The sequence below is a fragment of the Rhamphochromis longiceps genome, linkage group LG5, assembly GCF_057381845.1.
Source record: "Rhamphochromis longiceps isolate RC_006_pf linkage group LG5, R_longiceps_female_GT1.1, whole genome shotgun sequence".
Taxonomy (NCBI): Eukaryota; Metazoa; Chordata; class Actinopteri; order Cichliformes; family Cichlidae; genus Rhamphochromis; species Rhamphochromis longiceps.
The window spans coordinates 9,119,363-9,142,695 of NC_140561.1; the positions used below are offsets into that span (position 1 = coordinate 9,119,363).

The following is a 23,333-nucleotide window of genomic DNA, read 5'->3' on the forward strand; positions in this document are numbered from 1 at the left end:
TTGCATGTGAGTCAAAGACAGGCCATTTGCCAATATAAAGATACCAGATTAGGAATTAGAGTCGTTGGTATTTCATGGATTGTGAGGATATGAAACCATTAAAGCCAATAGGAGAGGTTGCCTAACAAGCCCCTGCAGCCTAAAGTCATTAGTAGACTTGCTCTGCTCGCTGACAGATGTTAATTTATGTCGAGTTGTCCACTTTCACTTTTGGGATGATCAACTTTATTCTGTCCACTTGCAAACACCCTCGTTTGTTCACCATTCAAAGTCGGGCTCAAGGATTCTGGTCACATTTAGCAATAGACAGTAGCTATTTATGTGTAGTGCAGAGGCCCCAATCCCACAAGGTATATAAGTGAGGGAGCGGGCACTGTTCCTGTCTCAGACAGCACAAGTCTCTTTTAATGATGCATAGGTCCTTGGCATCCTCAGGGAGGATGTGTTTCTTGGTCACAGTCCAGAAATTTAAAGCAGTTGCTTGTGATCCCCATGATTAATTTATATACCCTAGAAAAAATACAATGGTAATAATTCTTGTGCCCAGTGGATGGTGGTCGCAGGTGTTGGAAATACCAAATGGGATGAGGCCAAGCTAATGGTGCCTGGAAGGGAAACTATCTGTCAAGGATAATCCCTAATACTGTAACACCCAGCATAGATAATGTCCTTTCCCCCACCTTTCTCCCCCCCACTGCCCATGATATTGAGATAACGGTGCTAAAATGATTACATGAGGAATGGGTACTGACACGGATAAATCTGTGTATCCAGAGTGAAGTTTTGCCTGGTTTAACATTTAGTGAAGATTACCTTTCCCACTCTGAAACAGCCAAACTAAGCTAAGAATAAAAGGTGGGGTGGGGGATGTCCTGTGAACTCCAGTGAACCACGTTCCACTTCATTACACTCTGAGTAATTGGTTAAATATGTGACTACAGAAATTAACTTTGCCAGCCTTGCGAGAGGTAATTAAGGCATTTTTTCCTCTTTTTTTGGAGCAGGGAGGACAACCAAGATAAACGCAACATTCAGCATCACACAGAGCCAGGTAAAGACTGCGTAATCATAGCACAAAGTACCAACAGCCTGAAAACACATCCCTGATTTCACTCACTTCCTGATTGTTCAGTAATTATATGGTACGCTAATGCTAATATCAACATATGCCTTCACTGTAGAGCTGTCGCTTCAAAGTCTTTGTTTTATCTTATCCAAGCTGTAAATATCCACAAACCCACCTGATCTCAGATTACAGTCCATCTTAAATCCCATCAGCCACAAGGGAGCGTGAGCAGTGCTGCAGCTCAGGTGGCAGACTGTCACTCATTGTACAAGTGCATAATACAAACACTGAGTAGGAGAAGAATATTGAAAGCTAACACCCTGCCAGTTCAATACAGACTTAGCAAACAGAACTGTACATGAAGTTAGGGCGTGGAAGGACCAGAAAGACCTCAGATGTGAGGTGAATACTTATAGATGCTCAAGGAAAGAAGATACAGAATTCTCAGCTGTCTTTTGTCAACTTTTGCTTTTCATGCGGCAGGGTTAGGCCATAATTTGTGATCAGTTGTGTAGTTGGAAATGTTCCTACCAGTTTTCTGAAGCTGAAGGTTTCAGATAACCTTACAAAGAAGGACAGAACCATCCTTTAAGCAGTCATGATTTCCTGAGTTGATTTTTTTTCTCTAGAGGACCTGAGCCATTACCCAATGAGGTAATGTCTGCTAGCTCCATTTTACATTTTTAAGAAACATCCGGGTTACGTTAAGTACAGCTCCTAAATGATGCTCGTGAGGCCGCTGAGGAGGTGAAAGATGCTAGAGCTCCAAAACTGCTGTAAAGTTAGCAAGCTAGTTGCAGCTAATGTGGTAAGGGGGGAATGCTACCAATATCAAATTGCCATCCATTGAGGTAAAGTCAGTACATTTAGATGTAAATCTACAGTAGGTTAAACACCTTCGGTACAATGTGATGAGTATGCACAACCTTAAAGTAAAGGGGTGTTTACTTTTAGTAAAATACTGTGATTGGTTACTTTTCTCAGTAACACTGTAACATCAACGCTAATACTGGCTTTAGCTTTCATGTCCCGCAATTGGGGTGAGAAATATAGTAAAACTTCAAAATAATATTGCTTTATATGTACTTTTTTCATGTCAGTCATGTCGTAATCTGGTGTAATCTCAGTTTCGCTCTACTGTAAGCATAGCTTGGGTGTGCATTTTATGCTGTGATAATTAATGTAAATTGTTTTTACTGGATGAATTAAAATTAATATCATTTATCAATACTGTATGTCTGACAGATGGTTTGTATCTCACCTTGCTACAACAACTCAACAATATTAGAGTAAAACATATAATGGGAAATATGGAGGAAGAAAATGAGGTGTGAGGATGGGGAAACTGATTTAAGCAACTTTATATTGGGTTTCTTTACTATTAACGAAATGTTTCTATCACAATTACGTATTGCTTTATATAATTTGTCATTATTGTGGCCTCTTATCCTAATAATTTAATATTATCCAGATATATACATTTTAGTTACCAAACAAATTTCTGGGGATTATGTTGGTAAACAAGTTGTTTTACTGAAATACAACTACACTAATATTTTTTTGGGGGAAATTGTATTTTAAATAGACTTACCTTCACATTTAATCTGCAAACTAGCTCATCAGGGAAGTAAAGTTAGAAAATAGCCCCTTTTGACTAGCATAGCAACAACAACATTAAAGTGTCTTTATTTATTGACTGCATGTTTTAGACTACATGTTTTTACTTCTCCAAACCTAAAAAGTGTAGTACTTTAAATACTTAAAAAATAGTAAATTGAGAATTGCTAGGACAGAACATACAGATATGGCTAGATTATGCTACCACAGTTCCTTTACCTGGAAAAACAGTAATTTATAGTCAGTCAGTCATTTATAGCATGCAATAAATCACAAAGGCCAAAGACAAGCATGTTTCACACTGATTGAATACTCACAGGAAGTAGAGTCTGCTTGCTCTTTCCTTCACAGGTAAGACACAATCAGTCCTTTGGCCAGCTAAGAAAAAAAAACAGAGGAAATGTTGAGTGATTGTAATAATACTTTCATGACAAGAGAATTCAAACTGAGTTTAAATTCAACCATACAATCTGCACAACCAAACAGGCTATTCCTTTAAAATCCCCTAGATTGAAGGCACAAAGTGATACAAGATTAATAAGTGATATGTTTCTAAAGAAAATGTACATCGGAGAGGTGCTGCAAATAATTATGTGAGGGGAAAACCTTCAGATATATAGATCTGCAGGAATCAGAATAAACGCTTTATCCTGTCACAATGTTAAATTCTTTTTATGATTATATTATATGAAAATAATAATTTTGCTGCTCGCAGTAGGATGGCTAAAACAACAATTCCTCCTTCGGCCAAATGTAATATTCGTTCATGGTGTTTTTTCAATCAGCATTTAAAAATCAAACAGAGCAACTGTTCCTTTGTTGTACAATAAGTTGTGAATACTGATAGATTGGATGCATTCCTATAGTGTCCTTGTTTCTATAAGTGATTCATTCTCTAGCTCAAGTGAGCCGCTTTAGTTTTTTTAGTTTAGTTTTCAGAGGGTGGAAATGTCAAAATAATTCTCATCTTTTCTTTGTTCATTATGTTTAATGTAAAGACTGTAAAGTTAAAGCTTAATAGGTCAGACTGTTTATAATATGTGATATGTTTCTTTCGTTTAGACATGACCATTTGTGTTTGCTCTAATAGTAGTCATGTACAAATTTTGTATATTTTACAAAACACAATTAAGTTGATCAGTGAAATTACTGAAATACTACTTTTTTGACTGTTAAACAAAAGTATACAGCAATCATGGAAAATGGAAAATATTCCAACATGTATGGAATTGGGTTTGTATTAAGTAATATCCATATTAAGTATAGCTTTTCCAGTTGAAAGAAAAGCATTTAGAGATTTAATGAAAACGAAAATTGCAGAGAATTTTATTTTTGTTTTATTAGTACTTTTGGTGCTTTTAGTAGTACTAATCTTTAGGTCTTATTGTCACATATATAGTTATTTCACAGATCATCACATTAATTATTTGGTCTATTCATCTTTATTGACTCTAATGTTTCCATAGCTGCTGTGTAATAATGAATAATGAAAAATAAATAAGAAATAATGAAAAAAGGAATGAACAGAACTAGCTAATGTAAAATGGCAATGAATTCCACAATTTGGGAGATATTACTGTTTATTAGCTGATCTGAGCGACAAGGAAAGGGGGTGCAGTGCAAGTACAGCAGCTCTAAGACATAAGACAGGGCAAGGCTATTTAAGGACTGAAAAACACACAAAATCATTTAAAAATAAAGCCTAAAATGGACAGGCAGCAATCTGAATAACAATAAAACATCGGTAATATTCTTCCATATTCTAGTCAAAAGTTGGGCTGCAGCATTTTTGCACCACCTGAACCTGAGACCGGCAGGACTGGCTAACACCCACATAGAAATAGTTACAGTAATCCAACCAAGTTGTGATAAAAGCATGACTGTGAAAAAGAAATTGGTGACAGAATCAGAATACTTTTTTAATCCCTAAGGAAATTATGTGGGTTACAGTTGATCCAAGACAGTAACAGACTAAACTATTAAAATAATACAATTTATTACAGATTTTACAAATTTAAGAAATAGCACTAATATATTAAAAAATGCTCAATTATAAATATCAAGAATTAACAGAGGTGGCTATCAAGAATATTGACAAAGAATATTACAGAGGTGGAATATATATGATTGATATTTGACTCTAACCTGTGAACTTTGTCATTCGCTATTTTACTGTAGAGCATGTGCAAAAAGGATGTAACTATTGCAGTGTTTACAGTGTATTAGGAGTTGTACAGGCAGACTTATATGCATCCCCGTGATAAATCCTTACTTTTAACATGCTGCTGATAATAAAGTGCACTTCATTTACTGATCATCGGCAAGTGTGATCACTACTACAAAAGAAGTTGTTTTAGCAGTTTGCAAGTCTGGAGCACTGCGGTATGTGTTGACACAATGCCACATTTTCCACAATTCCCAAGAAGTGGACATGCCAGCAAATTTAGAAAAAGTTCTCAGGGAACCTGCAAAAAACCCCAAGATCTACATCTAACAAAACAGTCCTCAGTCAGCAAGTTAAATGTTAACGTTCATGGCAGTAGAATTACAAAAGACTGGACAAGTATGGCTTGTTGGTAAGAGATGCCAGGAGAAAACTTCTTTCTAAATAGGACATGGCAACACAGCTTAGATTACAAAGTTGCATCTATACAAAAATGCAAAAGTTCTGGAGCAGGCATGACCAAAGTGGAGATGTTTGGTAGTAATGCACAGAACCATATTAAGCAAAAACCAAACAGAGCATGTTTGCACAAATGGAGGAGATTTACACCATCACTACCAACAGAGGTGAAGATTTTGGTCCAGTCTGCACTCATGAAATCCTGTAGTGGGATCTCCAGAGAGATGCATGAATGAATGAATGCCTGGAAACCTCTGTCAATTGGAGCAAAACTACAAGGAAGAGTGGGCCAAAATTCCTCAACAATGGCTTTCTTCAAGTTATTGCTATTAAAGGTTGTTATAAGATACTGAGTCATGGGCTGTACTTTCTTTTTCACAGGACTGTAGGTTCACAAATATCAACTAAATTCCGTGGGCAGTAGCAACCATAGGCTTTATGATACTTTGTAGCACCTCATTTAGCTTTAAGCTTGTGTCAATGGCTGTGACCCATTTTAGCTCCTACCTTTGTGGAACAACAATTACAAAGGTGTAGTCATAGTATGAATGAGAGCTACTGTGCTGAGCAGCTGCCCCCTTCTCCACATATGACAGCCCACACAGAGGATTGAGGGTAACATTAAATAGGACATGTTTTGCATTAACAAACACTGGTCCCACTTTCCTGAATGTGAAAATACATTTCTACAAGAGATAACATTTGTAAGGAGGAAAAGTCAGATATCACAAACACGTGCTTCGAGACACTGCAGAACTAATCATAATGACCTGAATGTCTGCACAGGCACCACAGAGGCCATTTACTCAGTGCAATTTGGTTTCCAGCAAGACTCCTGCAGAGCCATCACAAAAAGACTGATTGATTCTGGAGCTGGACAGAGCCTTGCTTGCCCTGGCCTAAATAATAATAATAATAATAATAATAATATGAGGAAGAGCAACCAAAAGGGAAAGAAAAACACTGCGAACAGTAAACTGCAAGCATCAGAGGTGTCTTTTCCTTAAGTAAAAAAACTGGAAACATTTTTAATTTGAGAATGATTTTGTTTAGAACTAACAGGTATTACACAAGAGATATACTTGAGGAAAACACAGAGAGAAACAGCTTCCGTTGGGAACTTGTTTAAAAGCGTGGAAACCTTTCAAGAAATGAAATGCATTGAAATTCAAGACTCAGCTCACTGTAATGAAACTTACTAGCTTATGCTCTAAAATTGTCTGCATAAGCACTCAATTGTTGTTGCTTGCATCATTTAAAATGGAATTTTCCTGGGATAGCATACATTGGGAATATCTTGATTGGTTTTTTGATTAAATTATACCTACCTGCATCTTTTTCTTTAAAGATGCCAGAGATGTCTACACTATAAATATGTATCCGCTCAATCCTGTTTAAGTAGGAATAGTATTATCTGGGACTTCCAATAATTTTCTTACAGCTGTATCTGTCATTGATATGATCATAATCCAGTACAAATCTACAATGTTCTTAATTTTTAAATTAAACGTTTGACGGTAAATGACCAACCTTTTCTTATGCCAAACACAGAACTTCTCGTATTATATTAGTCCAGTGGGAATCACCATCTTTGTAATTTTCCTCTTTTATGATGCCTCAATTAGACTGTAAAAAATCCAGTCATATGGAAATGGCAGATGTGTCAAACCACAAAAACGATCTCCATGGCTACATTATGGATCAGTGAGTGTTGGTTTACTTAACCTTTCTTCCATGAGGTTCTTTTAGTATATGGTAAGCAAGAAAGTCTTTAAGTGGTGATGGGGCTAGGGTCCTCCAAATCCCCCAGCTACAGGGCTGGTGGTTTGATCTGACAGACTGGTCCATCTTTGAACAGCAGGATTTAGAGATCTTCACACAGTCTGTCCTGCTGTGTAGAGAATGTGACAGCAACCAAAACCATCCAGATTTTTCCTAACCGAAAATCTATGTGGTCAGGAGGAGACTGAGAGTGGTTAACCCCAGGAGAGCTGCTAGCCCCAATGGCATCTATATCCCAGCATACTGCTGCAGGGATCCTCACCAGGCTGTTCAACCTCTCCTTGACTCATGCCACCTTTATCACCTGTCTGAAGGCCTCCACTATCATTCCCATACCCAAAGAGCCTGGAATAGACAGTCTCATTGACTACAGACCTATAGCCCTCATGTCTGTAGTCATCAAGTGTTTTGAGTGCATTAGAGACCATCAACCCCCCTCCCCCGACCCCTACCTGTTTCCTTACAGAGCAAATCGGTCCACGGAGGATACCAACACCATTAACCTTCACAAAGTGAGCTAAGTGAGGATGCTCTTTGTGGACTCAGCCTTCAACACCATAATCCCAGACATTACTACCAACTGAACCACCTTCTGATCCCCACTGCCACCTGCTCCTGGATCAAAGCCATCCTCACCAACTGGCCTCAATCAGTCAAACTCAGACCCAACCACTCTAATGTCCGTATGTAGATGACACCACCGTGGTTGGGCTCATGTCTGATGGAGATAAGACGGCGTGCACTGGTGCTCAGAAAATAACCTGAAGCTGAGGGACAGACAGGTCCACTTCCCACTCATTATGAATAGAGAACGGGTGGAATCTGTCTCGACCTTCAGATTTCTGGGCACCCTCATCTCCGCTGATATCACCTGGACCATAACACAAACTCCCTAAAGAAGGCCCAGCAGCAGCCGCTCTTCCTCCCTGTCCAGAGGGAGAATAACCTGGACCAGAAGCTGCTGCTGGCCTTCTAACGTTCCTCAGTGGTTTCCTACTCTCTGGGTGTTTGGTAAGCAGGGGCCACAACTGAGAACAGGAAGGCTGTGCAGAGGGTTATTAACACTGTCCAAAAACCCTACCCTCTGCCACCCCTGGAGGCCATCGCCAGATCCTCTCATCTCAGGAAAACCAGGGCCATCACAGACGATCCCTGTGCTCACCACCTGTTTGACCTGCTGCCCTCTGATCGACTCCTCAGGTCACTTAGGTCCAACGCCTCCAGACTAACAAACAGCTTCTTCAACTGGGCCATTCGAACTGTCAGCAAATACTGAGGGCCCCCCCACACACACTTCATCAATCTGACCCATGGTCTGAGTAATCCCCATCAATCAGGCAAGTCACGCACACCAAGTCTTTTCTTTGCACCAATTCCAAGCACTTTGGAAGTCTTTTGTTCTCTAATGTGTGCCTTTCTCTTATTTTTGGGTATATTTCTCCTGTTTACTATTTATTCCTGCTGTCTACTATATATTTTATTCCAGCACCTACAATTTTGTTGTACATGTACAATGACAATAAAGGTCTATTCTATTACATTTTATTCCATTCTATAATGAAACAAGGCCAGAAATAGAACATTTATTCATCATCAGTGAAAATTCATCCACATCAACACAGGGCACTGGCTAACTGAGACACCTATGCAAGCTAATTTATTTCTGTGATAGGCAGGAAAGACTAGTTAGTTTCAAAAATCTGGGGAAAAATTGTATAGCTCTCCCACACCTTTCATCCCAGCAGGAACAATTTTCTCTTCCTGCTCTCTGCCTGTCTCCAAGTAAGAAGTCAGTGGTGGCTATCTCCCAAAATCTGTGATATGTTCAATCCTATATCCCGCTCTCCCTCCAAACTTTCTGACTCATTTCCAGATTCAAACCAGTGCCTATAGCTATAAAGAAAAAAAACCTGTAGACACAATACACCCCAACAACACACTAGTATTCTGTCTGAGTTTTATCCTAGGTGATATTTAGGGTTTGATGTTTGCATGCATGAATTAAGTCGCTTAATCAGTTCCCTGGTGTTAAAATTACTCAGGTTTCTCAGGTGAAACTTAACATGATATAATTAACACATCAAATTTATGCCTCTCTGCAAGGTCACAAATCTGACTACATTTCTCTGACTGTAAATCTATCCAAGTAGTTGTTTCACACCTGAAACTGTCTGATAATGTCTAAAAACAATGCTCGAAATTGTGCACTTTAGCAGTTGTGTGACAACCAAGGATGCACAGCCCTTTCTTAATCCCAAGATATCTACTACAGCTATTTGGATAAAGCCCATGAAGTCTGAAAGATATGCACAAGGTTTCCTTTGATATTATTGCATTGACTAAACGGTAGTAACCAGATCGAAAAGCAGCGCACATTTCGGTGCTTCATTTCGGTACTTTTTTTTTCCTGAGATGTGATACACTTTAGATTCTAGCCAATCATTTTACGTTTCTGAGGATAGTAGGCGGGCCCAGGTACGTACGTTCTTTTAGAGCAGAGCTACAGATTAAAAATGCCCAAGGCAAAGCGGTCAAAAGTCTGCCTGTACTTCACAGCAAAAGATGCAAACTCAGCAGCCTGCAACAAGTGCTTTAAGGTGATACTGTGATACTGTGCAAAGGAGGTAACACCTCAAATCCGATGAAACACCTGGCGACGCATAGCGTTTTTTTAAAAGCCGAGAAATGCACCGTATTTGATAGATTGCTGCGAGACCTCACACCGTGCACATCTACTGCGGGTGTGGTGCTTGTTATCGGACCCGGAGTTAGCAACATCCCCCACAAACCCAAAGAGTAGAGTCCTGGCCCCTAGCCCTGCCAGTGTAGCAGAAATGATAAGGATGATGATGGCAGCAGCAGCCGTTCTTCTCTGTGTGAGAAGCTAAATGGTGTTTGTGTGTAATTTACGTTCTGTAGGCTAACCACGTTATTACATTAATGCATGTAAGGTGAACTACCAAACACCGTCGTAGTTACATGAGGCTGTCTTCTTGTTTGATGGCAGGTGCTCCCTTCACCCTGGCCAAAAAGGCTAAAATGACCAAAGAAAAAGTGGAAAACAGTTAAACATGAGAGGTTTTTGGACAAAGTTTGTGTTTTTTTCATTGTTTAAGCACTGATTCCAGCCAAGAGTGATACCATATATGCCCCATAGCTGCAGAAAAGGCTAACATTGTTATCTTTTTACAAAAAAACAGCTAAACATGAGAGGTTTTTGGACAAAGTTTGTTTTTTGCAAACATGCAGGTTTACATGTTAAACAAATTTCTTCAAGACAAAGCCTGTTGCATGTAATTTAATTTAATTTTAATTTTAATGTGCAAAAGATTAAAACTCATAATTTTTTTTTAAAAAGATGCTTTCCATTTGGTTCAGTTTTAATATGATGCATTATGCATAAAAAATAGAATTGGGTTGAAAGGTCTGTAGCTTTATTACGTATTCAGGATGTGTATCATGTTTTTTTTTAAATTAACTAAGTAACTAATTACTTTTAAAAATAATTAATCAGTAAATAACGGGATTACTTTTTTGGAGAAGTAATCAGTAATTAGTTACTAATTATTTTTTCAAGTAACTTGACCAACACTGTTAATAACTGGGAATGCCTATGCCTATGACTGAGATCTAAGTTGGATGTCTCACTTATATTGGGTAAAATTATCTGAAAAATAATTTGCCTTGCTATGTGGTACAGAAAGATTTTGGTTTTGCTTTTTTTTTTTTTTAGCATCTAATAAATCTGTTTGTGTGTTTCATCTGCAGAATTTGTAGATGCAGGTTGCTAACCAAGATTGCTTTGCTTTGGTTGAAATATGGTCAATTCTTGTTCCCAAATAACAACAAGAGGCTAATGTTTAAGAAGAACCCAACAGGTTATTATAGTTAACTAAAAGTAAACTAGATCTGTGATTTAGTTATTGGCGTGGCTGTAGCTCAGGTTGCAGAGCAGGTCAGCCACTAATCAGAAGGTCAGTGGTTCGATCCCAGACTGCCTCCTGGCTGCATGCCAAATATCCTTGGGCAAGATACTAACTCCATGTTTGCCTACTGGTGGTGGTCAGAGGGCCCGGTGGCGCCAGTGTCCGGCAGCCTTGCTTCTGTCAGTGCGCCCCAGGGCAGCTGTGGCTACAATGTAGCTTGCCATCGCCAGTGTGTGAATGTGAGCGTGAATGACTGAATGTAGTGTGAAGCGCTTTGGGGTCCTTAGGGACTAGAAAAGCGCTATACAAATGCAGGCCATTTACCATTTCTTTTAGAAAACTAATAAAAAAATTAAATACAGTAAATATCCTTAGTTTCAGTACCTGTTGGTAAATAAATATTACAACTTGCCTGATGAAGCATTGATGGGCATGTTTATTGCGACCCTGTCAACTTACTGCAGAAGCTGAAGTAAGTTGCACCAGTATTAATTGGTTCAAGGACCCTGGAATGTACTTTATTTCTTCCTTGCTCACTATTTAAACTTCTTGGTTTTAAATATATTATCTCCCCCTGCTGGTAATGCAAATTCTGCATGCATGTCCATTTCATGCTTGCATGGGAGAGGAAAAACGTGAAATGCACATGGTGGATTGGCCTGTCTGCACGCTTTGTCATCATACTGCGTTGGGTCGTACCCATAGTCTACGGAGCTCCCGGTGGATATGGTGTACACCTCACCCCTGGCGTCGTTACCCGCCTCTCAATTTTAAATACACGTAGACATTGAGGGCTATCAGGAGGGACTATGCGCTTACCTGCTGCTCTCTGGCAGGTAGCTCCATGCCCTCCTGGGTTTTAAATGCACCTTAGAACACACATGCATCAACACTACAATGAGCGGGTGGAGGGAGGTTTGGAGTCTTCTCTCACCCCCATTCTCTGCGACCTGCTGGAGCGGGGGGGCTAGGAGGAGGAGTTGGCCGTCCGACTGCGGTCTGGAGTGTGGGGCCTCCCTGCTGCTGCGGAGTCGGGGCGGTCTGCCTCTCCCCACCGCAGGGAAAAGGGTAACACCACCTGGGTCTGGGTGCAGTTCCCCCCTCCAGGGGCAAGGGTACCTAGACCCGGTTCGTAGAGTACGCTTGGGGAGTGTGATCGTGTGTACAGCGTCTCTTTATGTCTGTCTCCACGTTGGTTGAGTGTGGAGTAAGTGCATATGAGAGCATGAGGGTGGGAAAGGATGTTTGTGTCTGTGTGTGCGTTGACATCGGTGCGTTGGTGGTTCTTTGTGTCTGGGGATGGGCATCCAGGTACACACCGGCTCACTCCTTGGCGGCTGCTTATCGGGGCCTGGAGCCTGGGGCTCGCTCGGGCCACTTCGGAGGTGGGGTGCCCCCGGCCTCTCGGCCTGGGGCTCGGTCACTCAGGCACAGCTGGCTGCCAGCGGAGCTCACGGGCGCGTCACTGCAACCCCCCCTGGCTTCTGCTCTGCGGCTGCTGAGTGACCCCTCATCTGGGACTCTCCTCAGCTCTTTCCGGGACAGTGGCGCAGCTGCCCCTCTGTTGGTCTTTCTTGGTCTCTTGTGTTCTGGGGGCCTCTGGATGTCTGGAGTTTTGATCTCCTCCATACCTGCTTCATGCCCTGGAGGACGGGGCTGTGCCCCCCCCCACACCCTCTAGCAGATCATTACATGAAGGAACCTTTTAAAAAAACAAGCGCGTCCATGCTCACAGGTGTACACACGGGTGATCACACCCACAAACTACACCCTTTTTGGCTCCTACCTCAAAGCACACTGTGTTCTGTTGATCTTATGTGCTGCACAATAATGTTTAATATTTAGTATTTACTGTCATATTCCCATATATCATTGTGATGTGGTTTATTCTATTACTCTTGTTCTCTTCTGCTTGTTTTCTTTTTTCTTTCTCAACAGGTGATCCAGGTGATCGATAGATGCATTTTTTTTTCCTGCCCATTCTGTTGGTTTTTGTTTTTTGCCCTTCTCCCCCGTCCCTCTTCTCAGCTGTTTCTCTTTCCCTCTTTCTTTCTCCCCTTCTTTCCCCCAGTCAAGTCTGTCCCGTATTCAGCAATTGAAAATAAAATAAACAATAAAATGTGAATCAAATGGACCATTACGGCAAGGCTGGGATGGTCAATTTGGTAAAGTAAATCCGTTGGGCATCTTTCTTTGCCTTTAGACAATAATTCTGATGGCAAAAGAGCCAAACGGGACAGGCAAAAAAAAGAAAAAAAGAAAAAAGGATATGGATATGTTAAACCACACACCGTCATAGAGACTTGCGAGTGCTATTAGCAAGGGCACTTCATGTTCCCCATAAAATGCCATTGCTAACATAGATAAAAAAAATAAAAAAAAACAATACCTGAAGAGGGTAAGTGAAGGACCCTTATTAATCAACACTCTGAGACACTTGACTTTCCACAGAACTCAAGTTCTTCAGTTCAACGCTTTAGAGTCTGTTCCTGGTAACCATTTATAAAAGAGCCTCAAATGACTCAAGCACAACTGCTTAGGTAAGGTAGCAGAAGAGGAGCCTATACTAATACACCTGGCTATGTAAGTGTGAATGAAATGATATACACTCCAGATGGGTTGTCAATCCATCACAGAACACATATTTCAAAAGTGATCAAATCAAATCAAATCACTTTTATTGTCACATCACATGTGCAGGTACATTGGTACAGCACATGCGAGTGAAATTCTTGTGTGCAAGCTTCACAAGCAACAGAGTTGTGCAAAATACAATAACATAAACAGGCAAAATATACGAATGGCTAAATCTGAAACTAATAAATATATATGTACAAGGTCAGCACAACCAGATGTGTTTTCACCCAGCAAGATATTTAGAACTGTTTGTCTATAGACATTTTCAACTGACACAAGAAATCACAAATGCCATTTCATAAATAATCAAAGAATTCTTGCAATTAGTCATAATGACAAAACGATCATTGTCTTACTGTCCTTGACTATAACAGTGATTCAGCATGCATAGGGAAGTCTGAAAAGAGACTTTACATTCACTATTGCAACACAGCGTATGGTCGACCTGGATGAAAATAGATTCTCTAAGGAAGAGTGCATTTTATCATTCTGGCAGCAGCAACAGGGGTTTGTTTTGAATAAGTAGAGGAATACTTAACATGTATAACAAGGCACCCTGGCTATCCAGACAAGAAATACAGAGACTCTGACTTCATCACCACAAATCCGACAGAACAGGCACCAACACATAAATAAATAAGCAAATCAAGGACAAATCAGGTTACTTTTCCAATGCAGTGAGTGAAAATATTTTAGATTGTATGTGAGAGCACAAATTCAGAAAATGAGTCATTATCCATTATAGTGTCAGCATGCATCTGTGTTCCTTCGTACATCCAGCTGGTAATTTTTATTGTATGTGACGCTTTAAACATTACCTTCAAACAATCATACACTGTATATAAGATGCCTCTGATCCTGAGCATCCAGATAGTGTTTCAGATTGTTTCTCTGAGGCCTGCTGCTACAGTATGTTGCACAGATTTTGGAAACGCAAACTAGAGGCATTTCTAATGTTTTCAGTTGTAAATCATTAGTATTAGAATTATTAGAAAAGTGTATTTTACAGTATATTTGCTGTAAAACCAAAAATACATTAAAACAAAACAAAAAAACCACTCAGTTCCTTTATCTCTGCATGCAATGAACATTTATTTCAGTTCCTTCTTCCCATGCGTAGGTATCACAAGGACTGCTGGAAACCCCACTAAGTGCCTGCAGCAAGAGAGTCGCATTACAGCAGCTGTACAGATTATGAATGATAGGGAAACTCTTTTCCCATTCATTAAAGTGCCACAAATGAATAATTCATGGTTTCAAATTTCGGGCTTCTAAATATGCAGCCATATTGCATGAGGCCTTTCCTCTCCATTTGATTGTTCCCAGTACAGGTTTTCCAGTGGGTTGGGCTCAGTTGTCAATTTAATGCAAAATACAATGGAAAGTCTCATTTGTCAGGTGACACAAAGAAACAGATAAAGCAAGCTAAAGTCATCACCAGAGGGTCTATTAGTCTTTGGATAAATGAGACATTTTAGCAACAAAAAATACAGTGAAGTAAACATATTTTGCTCTTGGCTCAAGCTATTATTTGTCAACCAGAACAGTAATGGTGTTGGTATAATCTTTTATAAAATGTTTTACTCAAAGTAAATATCGCTCAAAGTAATAAAACACCCACAAGAATTTCACAGAGCTGCACAGAAGTGCTAATTCAAGGCAGTAACACTGCCATGCTCATATCTTCCTTTTGCCCTGCAGATATCTTACATATTAACCTTGACCTTTGCATTATCTGCATAAACATCAAACACCCTGAAGGGTCCGTATTTTCAAGTTTTGACTTTCTTATTAATGCAAGACATAAACCAGCATTTTGGGGTGGCAATGAACAGTTGGTCAAGATGTAGATTTATGCTTTATTTATTTATTCATTTTGATGTTGTCATTGCAGAACACAACTAAAAATTAAGACGAGTACATTTATCACTGTGATGTAACAGTTTTTGTATTTTTATTCATTTTTTTAGTGAGCCAGATGTTTTGGTTTGATCTGTAGGCACAGTTAACATGAGATAGGCTGTTAGAATATATGCTAAGTAACCTGTTCTGGAAAATGAATAAATTAAGTCATTTAAACACAGATCAGGCAGTAGTGTTCTTTGCATGGTCAGTTTTAAATAAAAAAGTGTTTTTCAGCCCATGCAGCTACTTCCATGTAAGTGTCCTGCCTATTTTTATTGCAGTGCCACCTGAGTGCCTGGCTGTGCAGTTCTGGGTTTTGTCCTTGTCCCTTGCATACAGAGATCATGCAAGACACACAGATGCCACAGATAATGAAATCCCCAAGTTCTTTGCGGTTCTATAATGAGAAATGTTTCTTTTTATAATGTGAAGCATTTCTTTTCCACATATTCTTTCAAAGAACATTGAAACCCTGTCCATTTTTACCTCTGGGAGACTCTACGCGGTGCTCTTATTTTGTTATTAATTGTTTTATTGGCAACACTCAATATTTGTTTCAATATTTTATGCTTGTCCTTTGTACCATTTGTTAATAAATATATGGTGATTTGCAAATCATTACTTTTTGTTTTTTAATTCTATACAGAATCACAACTTTTTGGCGAAACAAAGTCGTACTTAGTTATTAACATTGTAGTGAGATCACTAAATGCAAGTTGAAACGGATCGGTCTTAATGAGGAACACCTAGAGAGTCATCCAAATATACATTTCCCTCCACACGGCCGCTGTTGTTCTGGTTTGGCAGCTTTGCTGCTTGTGTTCATTCTAACTTCTTTTATGAGTCTATTATAAACTTTATTCGAGGATAAAAGTTCAATAAAGTTACTTTACTGTGTTTTACATTAATTGGAAACTAATAGATACAGAGAGACTTAACAATGTCTTAATAAACACACACATAAATGCATCTCTGACTGACTAATGTGGAATTTAAAAATCCAAGGATGTCTATGTAAATATTCTTCTTACTCTGACAATTACCTTGTAAGCCTGAATTACAGCACTTAAGAAGTCAGGTAATCAGAAGAAAATGGAATAACAATGTCGCCAAAACCAAAATCATCTGTATTTCCTCAGTTAGGCACACAGAAATCTAAATGAAAGCGTTTCGGCGAGCACCTTGGAATATTTCACCCATGAAAGAAAAGCTGAGGCAGCCTTGGGAAGAAAAACTGTCCACTGAAAATTACAGTTCTCAGTGTGAGCGATGGCAGCTCTGTGTGTGACACCAAAACAAATTTTGCTGTAGAAAAAAAAAGAGCCTCAATCATAAATTGCTGATGCTGTAACACCCACATCATCATGCCATACAGTATCATCACAGCTACTCAGGCTTCTGTCGACACTGGCTGGGCAATTGCAGCTATCAGTCACCTAAATAATGTGGGAGATAGTGGTGGTATTTCAGACAATGGAGAGGGATTTTATCATCCTTTCTCCAGTAGGTCATACAGAAAAAAAGAAAAAAAAATTAGTATAGGTGGGGTGCAAGCAGCAACTGCTGTTCTTGACAGGGCTTTGACTGAGTATTGTCATGAAAGAAATGAAGTTCATGGCTGTCTGATCACCCTTCCTGACATCATGGGAGTGAGCCTACAAGGAGCTTGCTCGAGCTAGGAGCCTCACAGCTGGGTACTGCAGCAGAAAATATGAAGACCCCCCCACAATACGGTTACTACATAAAAAATTCATGCCATTTTGTTGCTTCCACGGTTGAATCTCTTCAATGGTTCCAGTGGCGGCTTGTTGGAAGAAGCTTGATAAAGAGAAAAGTCTGCTCTCACTTCTCAGGAGATTTGTAGAGTCAGTCTCTGTGAGAGCCTGCAGGAGGGATCTGCACGCCCCCACTTTGAGCTAGCATATAGATCATGCTGGGTTTTACGTCTGGTGTTCTTTAACTGGTGTCTGGTTCTTTCATGTGCATTTCATATGTTTGCACCAGTGCTTAGATTAAATCGCACCACATCTAATAAGTTGTTATGAGAGAAAGCGAGAGTTTCAGAAGGAAAGATTACTGCCTACAACCTGTGCAAAGGCTCAAGTCTAAGTTTTAATTTGTAAGGATGATGAGGCCTTCAAAGCTTCTTAACACAACAAAGACCAGTGGATTTAGGGTCTAACAGATAGTCAACATCAGCTGATAGCAGTCCTTCTGTTTAGCACACAAACACACACACATTTCTCCATTGTGTATGAATCATCCTGGCCACAAAAGCTAAAACTTAATTTAAACAATATATTGAAAGAAAAACACTTTTCACATTCACTAATCTGAAGACTGAGTCTGCTGTGTGTTCTTTTCTTTGAAAAACATTTTAAAAAATGAAGAAATGAGTTGAGTTACGCTGAAGGTACAAGCAACTAACAGCAGAAAACAACATGACACCATTTCCAAGAAGAAATGGAAATCTCTGAACTAAACTGACTGAACTAGTTTATGTGAAGTGGGGTGTCCACAAAAAACTAATTTGACTAGCTGGGGGTCTTATTCTGGTTCATTGTTTTGCATAAAAGAATATTAAAGAGTTTCAGTTCTGACAACTGTAGGGTCGTAGCACAAACAATGTTTTATTTATAAAACTGAAACAATGCTGTCAACTAATAGGGCTTAGAAGTGAGAGACTCAGCGAGCTAACTGTAACTTTAATCTATTCACTTACATTTCATAAATGTAGTTTAGTTGAAATGACTTTAAATGAGAAAACAATATTTCAAATAACTGTATATAAAGATGGACATGGTCTGAAAACTAAAGTTAAGAAATGCCTTAGACCAGCATTCTTTAATGGCAGCAGCAGAGAGCAACTCCCTGGTTTCATAAAGAAGTTTGTTTACATCTACGGGGAAAACAAGAATATCTTTTAATACAGTCTCTTGTTTTGACGTAAGAGAATGAATGATTTAGCTTGTGCACCTGCCTACATTAGGCCAAAGCCACATATGCCTAAAGACTGATGGCAACCCCTTGGCAACCTCCGTTACCTAGAAAAAATGTGTATTTCTGGTCTGGTTGCTAAACGCTGTTTGTTGAAATCAGTTCCAAAGAGAGTGCTGCACTGAAATCTGCTTGTGATTTCTTTGGTTGCCCGCCAGGTAGCTGCCAACCAGTCTTTAGGCTTGTATGACTTCAGATGACCTGAGAAAGCTGACTGATGCACCAGGGGCCCACATCTAGCCTTTAAGCCCTTGTACAAACCAAAGGCACATGAGCATACATTATCCATGATACCTCCTTTTCAAAAGATGTCAGAGGTCATGTTGCTTTATTTTAGTGATGACATCATCAAGGTTTTCCAACTGTGAAAAAAGCTGGTCCAGATCCACAAATGATGAGGACTGTCTTCATGGGCGAGTACTACACATTTTCACAAGTAAACTAAACTTAATCTTTAAAAACCATCCTCTTCATGTAAATCAGTTTATAATGTTGTGTAAACAAAACTTTCTTTCTTAGATTCATGGTGAGAAGTTAAGATGGATTACATCCAACCGTGACATTGATCTCTTTGGCAAATGAATTAATGGGCTACATTGTGCTAGCCATGCGACAAACTGGTGGCCTATACAGGATGTACCGTGCCTCTCGCCCTATGATAGCTGTGATAGGCTCAAGAACCCCAAGAACCCTGATAAGGATAAGTGAAAGAGAATGGATGGTCAATAAAGTATCTATCAATAATAAAACAGTAAAATCCAGAATAAGGCTGGTAACAGTGTTGAAATGAATGACATACAAGTTATTTTAAACTAATGAAAAAAACCTGTCAAACTTCACCTACCCTGGTCAAAGGCAGCCAGCAGAAATACGTAAATTGAAAATCTAACACCACTGGCCTGCACACAAAGTGGCTGTACAAATAGTCAAAGAGAACACTATTGCACCTGCTTGAAAGCTGAGACATTTCAATTTCAGAATGCAAATGGTTTGAGACTTCTACTGCTAAAGGGTCATGCCCTGCAAAAATCAGGAATCACCTCGCTGAGAGCAAAACAATCTTTGCACACAGTTCAGTTTCAAAAAAAAAAAAAGCAATTTCACCTGAGAATATGTTCAAAGAAAAATGTCAGACTTTGGAGAATTATTCCATTGTCTGTGTTAAAGAGTAAGCAAAAGGGGGAGATATTTAGTAAGTGCTCAAATGCAACCATTTGAGGAATATGTGTAATTCTGATACAAAGCATGGGCAAAAGCCTTCCTGTCTCTAAACCAACAGATAAAATATGGTTATTGTGAGATCAACAACGGTTCTTCTTTCTTCAATCAGTCGGTGGGAAAAGCAAGTATGCTTCTAAGATAATCTGTCTAGCTTTTGTTGTTCACATCAACAAGAACAGAGTCCACGTCATTGTGCCAGATATAATTATCTTAAATCAACCATTAAATCAATTTCTGCCTACAATTTCTACTTTAGAATTAAAAGAAGTGATATTGCCTTTCTCTTTTTTTTTCTTCTTTTCAAACATTTTGTTTGAACAGGCTTTACTAGAATAGGCACTGGACAGCTGGTGTTTATGATTAGTGTGAGCTCAGCATGATGGATAGTTGACTGAACCATAAAGAAATGCACCCATCCAACTTTTTCCAATTGCAACTCTATACCGATGCCTTGGCTTCAAATATCAGAAATCAGATCCAACACTGGTATTAAATGAATAAGCTGCGTTTTTGACTGTGAGGAAGCGACTGCAATGCTACACCCATGCTAGCATCTCCTTTTACTGCTCTCACTGTGAGTGCGCCTCCTCACACACACACACACACACACACACACACACACACACACGCACACGCACGCACACACACCTGAGATGGACCAGGTGAGAGACAGGTGAACTGAAATAATACTAAATGAGTTGAGGATGACATGTAATCATGTGATAATTCAATAAAAGCAGCATAAGAGTGAACGGACAGTGTGAGAGCTGGAGACGAGCTTTTTGTTGGACTTTTTCAGTTGTCATCTTAAGCAAAAATAAAACAAGTAAAATGCTTAGACTTTTAATTTACAGCATGTTTAAAAATGTAATTTTAAGTTGTAGTTCATTAAGATCACAGAGCCGCAGCATCCATTGTTGACCAACGAAATAGACACTTAAATTAACGAGACAACAGACCCAATGTCATTTTTTGGTTATGAATTTGCTGATAGCATTAGTGTTCAGTACAGCTGCAAATGCTGTTCGAAGCCCGAGTTTTGACAGTGTTAATTATATAATAATTGAATTAAGTCGTAATTAAAATCACTGCTTGTTTTTTGAAATTCACACCCTTTCCAGTTGTTTCATAAACAAAGTGCAATTATTTATTTAGCTACATCCATAATTATTTAGAGATCTGGTAACGTTGCAACCTTTCTTTTAAGTATAACAGTATGGCTGCATGACACACACATAAGCAGTAGACATATAAAAGGTATCTAACCAAGATGGCGGCGCGCACAGACGCAGCGGCCCGGAGCTCCTACACTTTTGCACTTTTGGTGGTACTGTGTATTATTTCACACAGTCTGGGGTTACTTCAATACAATAGAGATGATCTACTACAACTAAGCCGTGGAGATCTTCAACTAACATCCGAGTATCTCATCCCCCCGGAGATCGTTAAGCAACCCCCGGGGCTACCCGCAACAGCAAGCCGCAGGAGGAGACGTTGCGAGCGGAGGCAGAAGAGAGGCAAGCGGGGAGGCCTGTGGGCACGGCTAAAGACTAGTCCGTTTAAACCACCACTCCCGATCATATTCCTCTCCAACGCCCGTTCAATCCGTTACAAACTGGATGAAATACGACTGCAGATCGCCACTCGACGGACTTTTAATAACTGTTCGTGCATGATTTTCACTGAAACCTGGCTGGACAGCGCCATTCCCGATGCGGCTATCGATCTAGCAGGCCGCACCGCCTATCGAGCCGACAGGTCTGCGGACTCGGGTAAGAAGACTGGCGGGGGGCTGTGCATCTATATTAACAACCTTTGGTGCACGAACGTCACGGTAACGGAAAAACTGTGCAGTACAGAGGTAGAACTGTTGGTGTTAAAGTGCCGTCCATTCTATCTCCCTCGGGAATTTTCTGCCGTTTACATCTGCGCTGTTTACATTCCACCAGATGCTAATGCTAAGCTAGCGTTAGCACAATTGAGCAGCAGCATCAATAACAGCCTGGTAGCACACCCGGACAGTGTCTTTATTGCGGCTGGGGATTTTAACCACGCGGACCTGAAATCTGTACTTCACAATTTCCACCGTAATGTGAAGTGTGCTACCAGAGGAGATAGAACGTTGGACCAGGTGTACACCAACGTGGCGAATGCGTACAGAGCCCAGGCTTATCCCCACCTGGGTCTGTCAGACCATCTCTCCCTTCTGCTACACCCAATATACACACAAAAGATCAAGAGCACTGGGATTACAACCAAAACCGTGAGAACATGGCCGCAGGATGCTATTCCGATGCTTCAGGACTGTTTCCACTGCACAGACTGGGATGTATTCAAGGTGCAGGACACTGACAATCGTGTCGCATTGGACAGTTACACCTCCACTGTCTTGGACTACATCTGTTTCTGTGTGGACAATGTAACAACTTGGAAACGATTCCGTGTGTTCCCTAATAATCCACCCTGGATGACACACGGAGTTCAACAACTTATTCGAACAAGGAACAACGCTTTCAAATCCGGGGACCAGGAGGCATACAGTGCTGCCAGGGCCAACCTGAGAAGAGGCATCAAGACTGCCAAGCAGCAGCACAGGAGGCGTATCGAGGCCAGGTTTGAGAACAACACAAACCCAAGGCAGGTCTGGGAGGGCATCAGGGCTATCACGGACTACAAAAGAAGAACACCATCACCCTCAGCCGACAGTTCTACTCTGGCTGAGGATCTAAATCTCTTTTATGCCCGTTTTGACAGGGAGAACACCGACCCTGTCCTGTCCCCTCTCCCCTCAACCGACCCTGCTCCGGTCCTGAGCACTCATGAGCTGAGGCGTGTGTTCCGGAGCATTAACACCAGGAAGGCGGCCGGGCCGGATGGAGTGCTGGGCCGGGTGCTAAAAGACTGTGCTGCGGACCTGGCGGACGTCTTCACCTCTATATATAACACCTCGTTGTCCTGTTCACTGGTACCATCCTGTTTCAAAGCAGCAACCATCGTTCCCATCCCAAAACAGTCAAATGTCACATGTCTGAACGATTTCAGACCTGTGGCACTCACCCCCATTCCCGCCAAATGCCTGGAGAGACTGGTCATTAAACACATCAGAGCTGCTTTTCCACCATCCCTGGACTCGCACCAGTTTGCATACAGGGAGAACCGGTCAACCGAGGATGCGATCGCCACAGTGCTGCACACATTACTGAAGCACTTGGAACACAGGAACACCTATGCACGGCTCCTCTTTGTAGACTACAGCTCGGCTTTTAATACCATCCGGCCATACAAACTCCGTCCCAAACTCCACCAACTGGGACTTAACTCCTCTCTGTGCAACTGGATTGTGGACTTCCTCACTAACCGTAGACAGAGTGTCAGAGTGGGTAAGAACACCTCTTCCACCCTTGTGGTCAACACCGGTGCCCCTCAGGGGTGTGTTCTGAGCCCTCTGCTATACACTCTCTTCACCCATGACTGTATTTCCTCCTCTGCGTCCAATCTCATTGTTAAGTTTGCAGATGACACCACAGTGCTCGGACTTATATCCAACAATGATGAGACA

At 40.5% G+C, this 23,333-nt stretch overlaps 1 protein-coding gene across 1 annotated transcript in view; it reads right to left on the reverse strand.

Moving 5' to 3' along the window:
* The window catches only part of cntn6 (contactin 6), a 145,312-nt gene that overhangs the window by 62,537 nt on the left and 59,442 nt on the right, over positions 1-23,333 (reverse strand). Inside the window, exon 2 of the mRNA XM_085405652.1 lies at positions 3,001-3,061. The gene's annotated coding sequence lies outside the window, so the exon portion shown is untranslated. The remainder of the gene's footprint in view (positions 1-3,000; positions 3,062-23,333) is intronic.